At 41.0% G+C, this 5,711-nt stretch overlaps 1 non-coding gene across 1 annotated transcript; it reads right to left on the bottom strand.

The window, feature by feature from the left end:
* Nucleotides 1–2,044: 2,044 nt before the first annotated feature.
* Nucleotides 2,045–2,116, bottom strand: TRNAG-UCC (transfer RNA glycine (anticodon UCC)). The gene has a single exon. It is a non-coding gene; the product is annotated as a tRNA-Gly (tRNA).
* Between the last annotated feature and the right edge of the window lie 3,595 nt (nucleotides 2,117–5,711).

Raw genomic sequence — 5,711 nt, 5'->3', positions numbered from 1 at the left:
CTGGAAATGTGTCTACATGCCACAAGTGGAAAAAATCTAAAGCCAGCAAGGGCGCAGAAAGTCACCGACTGCACGAATCTCGCGTAATATCGTCTCTGGGGAATTTTCTTATAAGGCAGGAATGACTTTTACGCTTAATTTACTCTCATCGTGACCTGATATTTTTTCGAAGAACACTTGGGAGCATGTAATAACTATCATATTACGTTTCAGCATAACAAACTCAGTTTATATTATGGCAGTAAGAATAATTTGTGGTGCTTGAACGAACATCCTTCTTGTGGGGAAAGTGGCAGGCCTGTAAGAACGTTGGCCATTCAAGTAGGTACCATATTCGAACAAATGACTCGTTCGCAGTAAAGCACGAAATCACCAGATTTCTAAGCCCTTGTGTATGTTGTGTACAGCGAGAAAATATCTGCGTTCGCGAAGGAAATAAAGCGTTGAAGGCAGGAGAAATATTATTTGAACCCAATATAGCCAGAAAACGTTATTCCGCACTAATAGATAGTTATATGTATTTTGTGCATTTACATTTAACAGAGGAAATATCTCTGAACTACTCAGAATCTGGTTGGAAATCAATGTGGCGCTGATCTGTTAAAAGCCTTATAATAAATTTCATAATCTCGACTTATATAATCTAGAATTATCGCAAGAAATTAATTCAGTAGAATACGAAGAGACTCATTTTCGTATTAAACTTAAATTTTAATTATTAAAGAACTAATATATTATAATTGAAGTCATTAGGCATTAGCGGATGCTTTACTGTACCATGATGCCCGAAACTCAATTCGTACTTTGAAATAAATATTAAAAGTGTCTCCATTATTTCTCACCTGGTGAAGGAATCAGTTCTAACCACGTTATGTTTTAAGGATTTTCCTGTGTTTTATGAAGAACTAGGAAAAAAATATACGAATGCAGGAGCAGTCTTTAGAAAAAGGCGGAGGAAAAGAAAAGGTACCAAAGCAAATAAGGGAAGACTTTATGTTGCCCAGCCTTCGAAAGAAATGGTACGACGGAACTACAGGAAAAGGAGCACCGCCAAAGCATGCAACCACGCACGAGGTAAGGACACACAAGCGCACGAGACACATCAGCGCTTGTGCCTTGTCCTTTCTTCATGTGTGGTAGCATGCTTTGGGGCAGCTCCTTTTGCTTGATTTAAAATGCACCAACTAGCCCTAAAACAAGTTTTACTGACGGAACTCAAAGAGCGCAAAGTCTCATTCAATCTCGTTCTGGTAGTCGACTCTATAAATGATGACGCCAGGCCACGCATTCGTGGAACAGCCCCACTATTAGCGTCGCCACCCACTTCAGGGCGAAAGAATGGAAACGTTTCACGCGGAAAAGATTGGTGCAATAAAACCCACTGTTTGCAACTTCAGGCCTTCCTTTATCTACCTTTGTGCAGGCAGGGGAAAATGTGCAAGCCTTATGGGGAAACATATTCCTGCCGCCATTTCTTCAGTACTTTTATCCGAAAGATTTCGATCATAAGTTCTCGAACGAAAGTAGGCGCAGTACTGGGCTTTCATGTAATAAATTGTAATAGATATGCTTGCGTAATGTATGCAAAGAAAAAGCAGATAAATTTTTTTTTCTGCTTTCTTGGCCGCTACTGTCATGCTGTAAGACGACCAACACAATGCGGCTGGTTCCTGTTGAGAACAGGAAGCTTTGTGAAGGCCAGGGATTTCAAAGACAACAAATATAACTGTTAATATTATTTAGAAAGTAAGGTGCTGAAAAAAAAGAAAAAAAGACGCGTTGGCTGGACTTTGAAGCTGGGTCAACTCCTTGGAAGGCAACTTTGCTAACCGCAATACAACCGACGCCCCTCAACGAAAGAACTTTGCGTTGCTGCTTTCTGTTCGCGCGTTCTCAGAGCAGCCGTCAGTTTCGAGCAACAGCGTAGCAGCACACGGGTACCAAGTCAGCCATTCTTTATCTCCTCATAACGGATAACATATGCTTGTCAGTGAAAGCTGACTGTATTGTCAGTCTCAACATGCATTTAGCACAAAATAAAATTTGCGTCGGCCGGGAATCGAACCCGGATCAACTGCTTGGAAGGCAGCTATGCTAACCACTATACCACCGACGCCGGCTGTCTGAGTGCTATTCCCGGCGCCTGTTGGCGAATCCGCAGGCAGCTGTGCAGTATGAAGTAGGTCAGTGGCCCCGCGAGTGGGAACCGACTCTGCCAGTTGTCCAGTCCTCGTACGCTTCGGGCGGAACTTGAGCCAGCTGTCAGGGCGTCTAACAACGCTCGATGTGACGCGGCATGAGCTTAAAATCGCCGATGCACGGGATGAGAGCATGTTGTTAGGCATTAGCGCTAGTTCTGTTGAGAAGTTACCCAGCAGATAGGTGTGATTTATGGAATAAGTCTTATGCTCACTGGATTTCATTTCTCTGGTCCATCTGCCGCGCCGACAAACGTAACCGAGCGATAACAGTCACGAGGGCTGCATCAGCCCAAAGCCCAAGACAAGAAGCAGTATAATTGCAAGAGGATCATTGCATTATGATGCCGGTGCTTTAATGTTTTGAAATATATATATATATATATATATATATATATATATATATATATATATATATATATATATATATGTATGTATATATATATATATACATATATATATATATATATATATATATATATATATATATATATATATATATATATATATATATATATATATATATATATATATATATATATATATATATATATATATATATATATATATATATATATATATATAAGATCCAATTGCCGCTGAATATGACAAACGCTAATAATCGCAAAAGTTTCGCAACGCCAGTCTTCAGACAACAGTTCACTGCAGATGCCACCTCAAAGCAAACTATTGGTGAGTTACCATTGCCAGTTGGGCTTCATTTATTCCAAAAGTAGCATGTATTTTTTGAGGAAAACAAGCTAGGGAGCTGGTTGCATTATGGTGCAGAACCGAAACAAGCGATTTTCTGCATAGAAAACGAGCGGCAATAATGAGTTGCGGTGCTGTAATGCACAGGCTGCTCCTGGTGGACAGAGCACCGTGTTTGTGACAGCGTAGGTGGTGCTACTATGAGTTATATTAGAACAACCGGCTAATTGCCACAAACCAACAGCACAGCGAGCCATGGGAAGAAACACCAATGGTGTAACGTTAAGAGTCCAGAAGCGGGTCGAGTGGGTGAGGGAACAAACGCGTGTTAATGTCATCCTAGTCGAAATCAACATGAAGAAATGGGCTTGGACACGGCATTTTATGGAAAGGCAAGATAACCGCTGGTCCTTAAGGGTGTCGGAGTGGATTCCAAGAGAAGGAAAGCTTAATTTACTCTCACCGTGACCTTATATTATTTTTGAAGAACACTCTGGAGCATGTAATAACTATATATTACGTTGCAGAGTAACAAACTCAGTTTGTATTACGGCAGTAGGAATAATTTGGGTTGCTTGAACGAGCATCCTTCTTGTGGGGAATATGGCAGGCCTGTAAGAACGTTGGCCATTCAAGTAGATACCATATTCCAACAAGCTTTTCGTCCGCTATAAAGGACGAAATAACCAGATTTATATCCTCGTGCGTATGTTGTTTACAGCCTTAAAATAATTGTGTTTGCGCAGTAATTAAACCGTTGAATGCAAGTGAAAAACTATTTTCAGTGGAAAATGGCTCCAAATCTATTATTCGGCTCTAATATATAATTATAAGTATTTTCAGCATCTGCATTTAAAACCGGCGGTACCCCTGCATTACTGATTGTGAGGTTGCAAATTCATGGGGCACGGATCTGTTGAAAGCTTCAAAAAGAAATTTCATTATCCTGACTTATATAATCTAGGCTTATCACAGGAAATTATTCCAGTTGAATAACAGGGTGCTCATTTTCGTATTGAAAGTCAAATTTAATTAGTAAAGAACAAAGATAATGGATTAGAAGTGATTAGGCATTAGCAGATACTTTAATCTACCTTGATGCTGGAAATCGAATAGTGCATTTAAATAAATGATAAAAGTGTTTCCATTATGTTTCCAACCTAATGAAGCATTCAGTTGTAATCATGTTACGTTTTAATGTGTTTAAGAGACGGGGTTGCCCTTACTCAGGCAGTGACACGAAAGTGGCCACAATCTCAAGGCTTATATTCCCGACCCGGGTGTTTTTTCTGCAAGAAACGAGATACTGAGTCGGATATTCACCACCTGCTACGTGTTTGCGGGGCGCAGAAGCCGACGAGAATTTGGCACCTGGAGGCAGCGGGTCTCTCACCGAACAATCCGGATTCATATGCCGCTTGGACGCAGTGACCACATCATCGCTCACTAATTGACCTCATTAGATTAGCGAACCTTTTTTCATTTTTTTAAGCATCCTCGTCATCCATTATTCAAACCATTGTATGCCGTAAGGCGCTAAACATCGCTTAAAAAATAGAGAATGCAGGAGCAGTCTTTAGCCAATGGCGGATGGAAAAAGGCGCGAAGGCAAAGAAAGAGACGCTATCTTGCCCAGCCATGGAAGCTACTGGTACGACGGAATACAAAGATTCGTCAGTCTGGTTCGGTATCGTTATTTTTGTCCACTCTTTAAGTGCTGATACCAGGCTGTGCATTCTTGGAAAAGCCCCAATACGAGCGTCGCGACCAACTTGAAGGAGAAAGATTGGAAACGTTTCCCGCGGAAAGGATTGGTGCTTTAAAATTTGTTGTTTTCGACTGCAGGCCTTCCTTCATTTGCTTTTGTTCATACAGGAGACAATGTAGAAGTATTTTGCAGAAACATATTCCCTGCCTCCATTTCTTCAGTACTTTTCTCGAAAAGATTTCTATCGTACGTTTCCGAGCAACAGGACATGCAGTACTTTGCTTTCATATAATAAGATGCAACAGATGTGCTTGTGTAATGTATACGAAGAAAAACCAGATACAATTTTTTTGCTGCTTTCTGGACCACTACCGTCATCTTCTAAAACGACCAAAACATTGCGGCTGGTTTCTGTCGACAACAGGAAGCTTTGTGAAGGCCAGAGATTTTAAAGCAAAGAAGTATAACTGGTAATATTTGTTAGAAAGGAAGGTGGTGAAAACAAACAGAAAAAAAAGTCGCGTTGGCTGGACGTTGAAACCGGGCCAGCTCCTTGAAAGGCAACTTTGCTAACCACAATACAACCGACGCCTCTCAAGGAAAGAACTTTTGCGTCGCTGCTTTGTGGTCGCGCGTTCTCAGAGCAGCCGTGAATCTCAAGCAACAGTGTGCATTTGCGGAGAAAATAGCAACACACGGGCACCAAGTCCACCATTATTTATCTGCTCATAGCGAACAATATACGCTTGGGCATGGCTGTTCTGCCGGCAGCCGTAAGAATTCCGGTCCCTCAATTCTCACGGCACTCGCCTATCATTGGCTGTACATGATCACATGCGCAGCGAATTATCATCACACGCGGCTAGTGCTTGCCGTTTGCTATTTATAGCTTCATTGTATCAATATTATTATTATTTATGATTCTTATTATTGTTGTTGTTATTATTTATAGCATTTTTCATTTATACCTCTAGCACTGCCAATCGGAAGAAAAACGCCATTCTCACGGCTGCCGGGAAAATAGCCACTCCCTATACACTTGGCAGTGAATGATGACTTTTATCTCGAACTCAGCATACAGAAAAAAAAAGGCG

This window comes from Amblyomma americanum, chromosome 9 (genome assembly GCF_052857255.1).
Source record: "Amblyomma americanum isolate KBUSLIRL-KWMA chromosome 9, ASM5285725v1, whole genome shotgun sequence".
Taxonomy (NCBI): domain Eukaryota; kingdom Metazoa; phylum Arthropoda; class Arachnida; order Ixodida; family Ixodidae; genus Amblyomma; species Amblyomma americanum.
The sequence above is the reverse complement of the archived record's forward strand: the minus strand, read 5'-3'. Positions and strand labels throughout refer to the sequence as shown.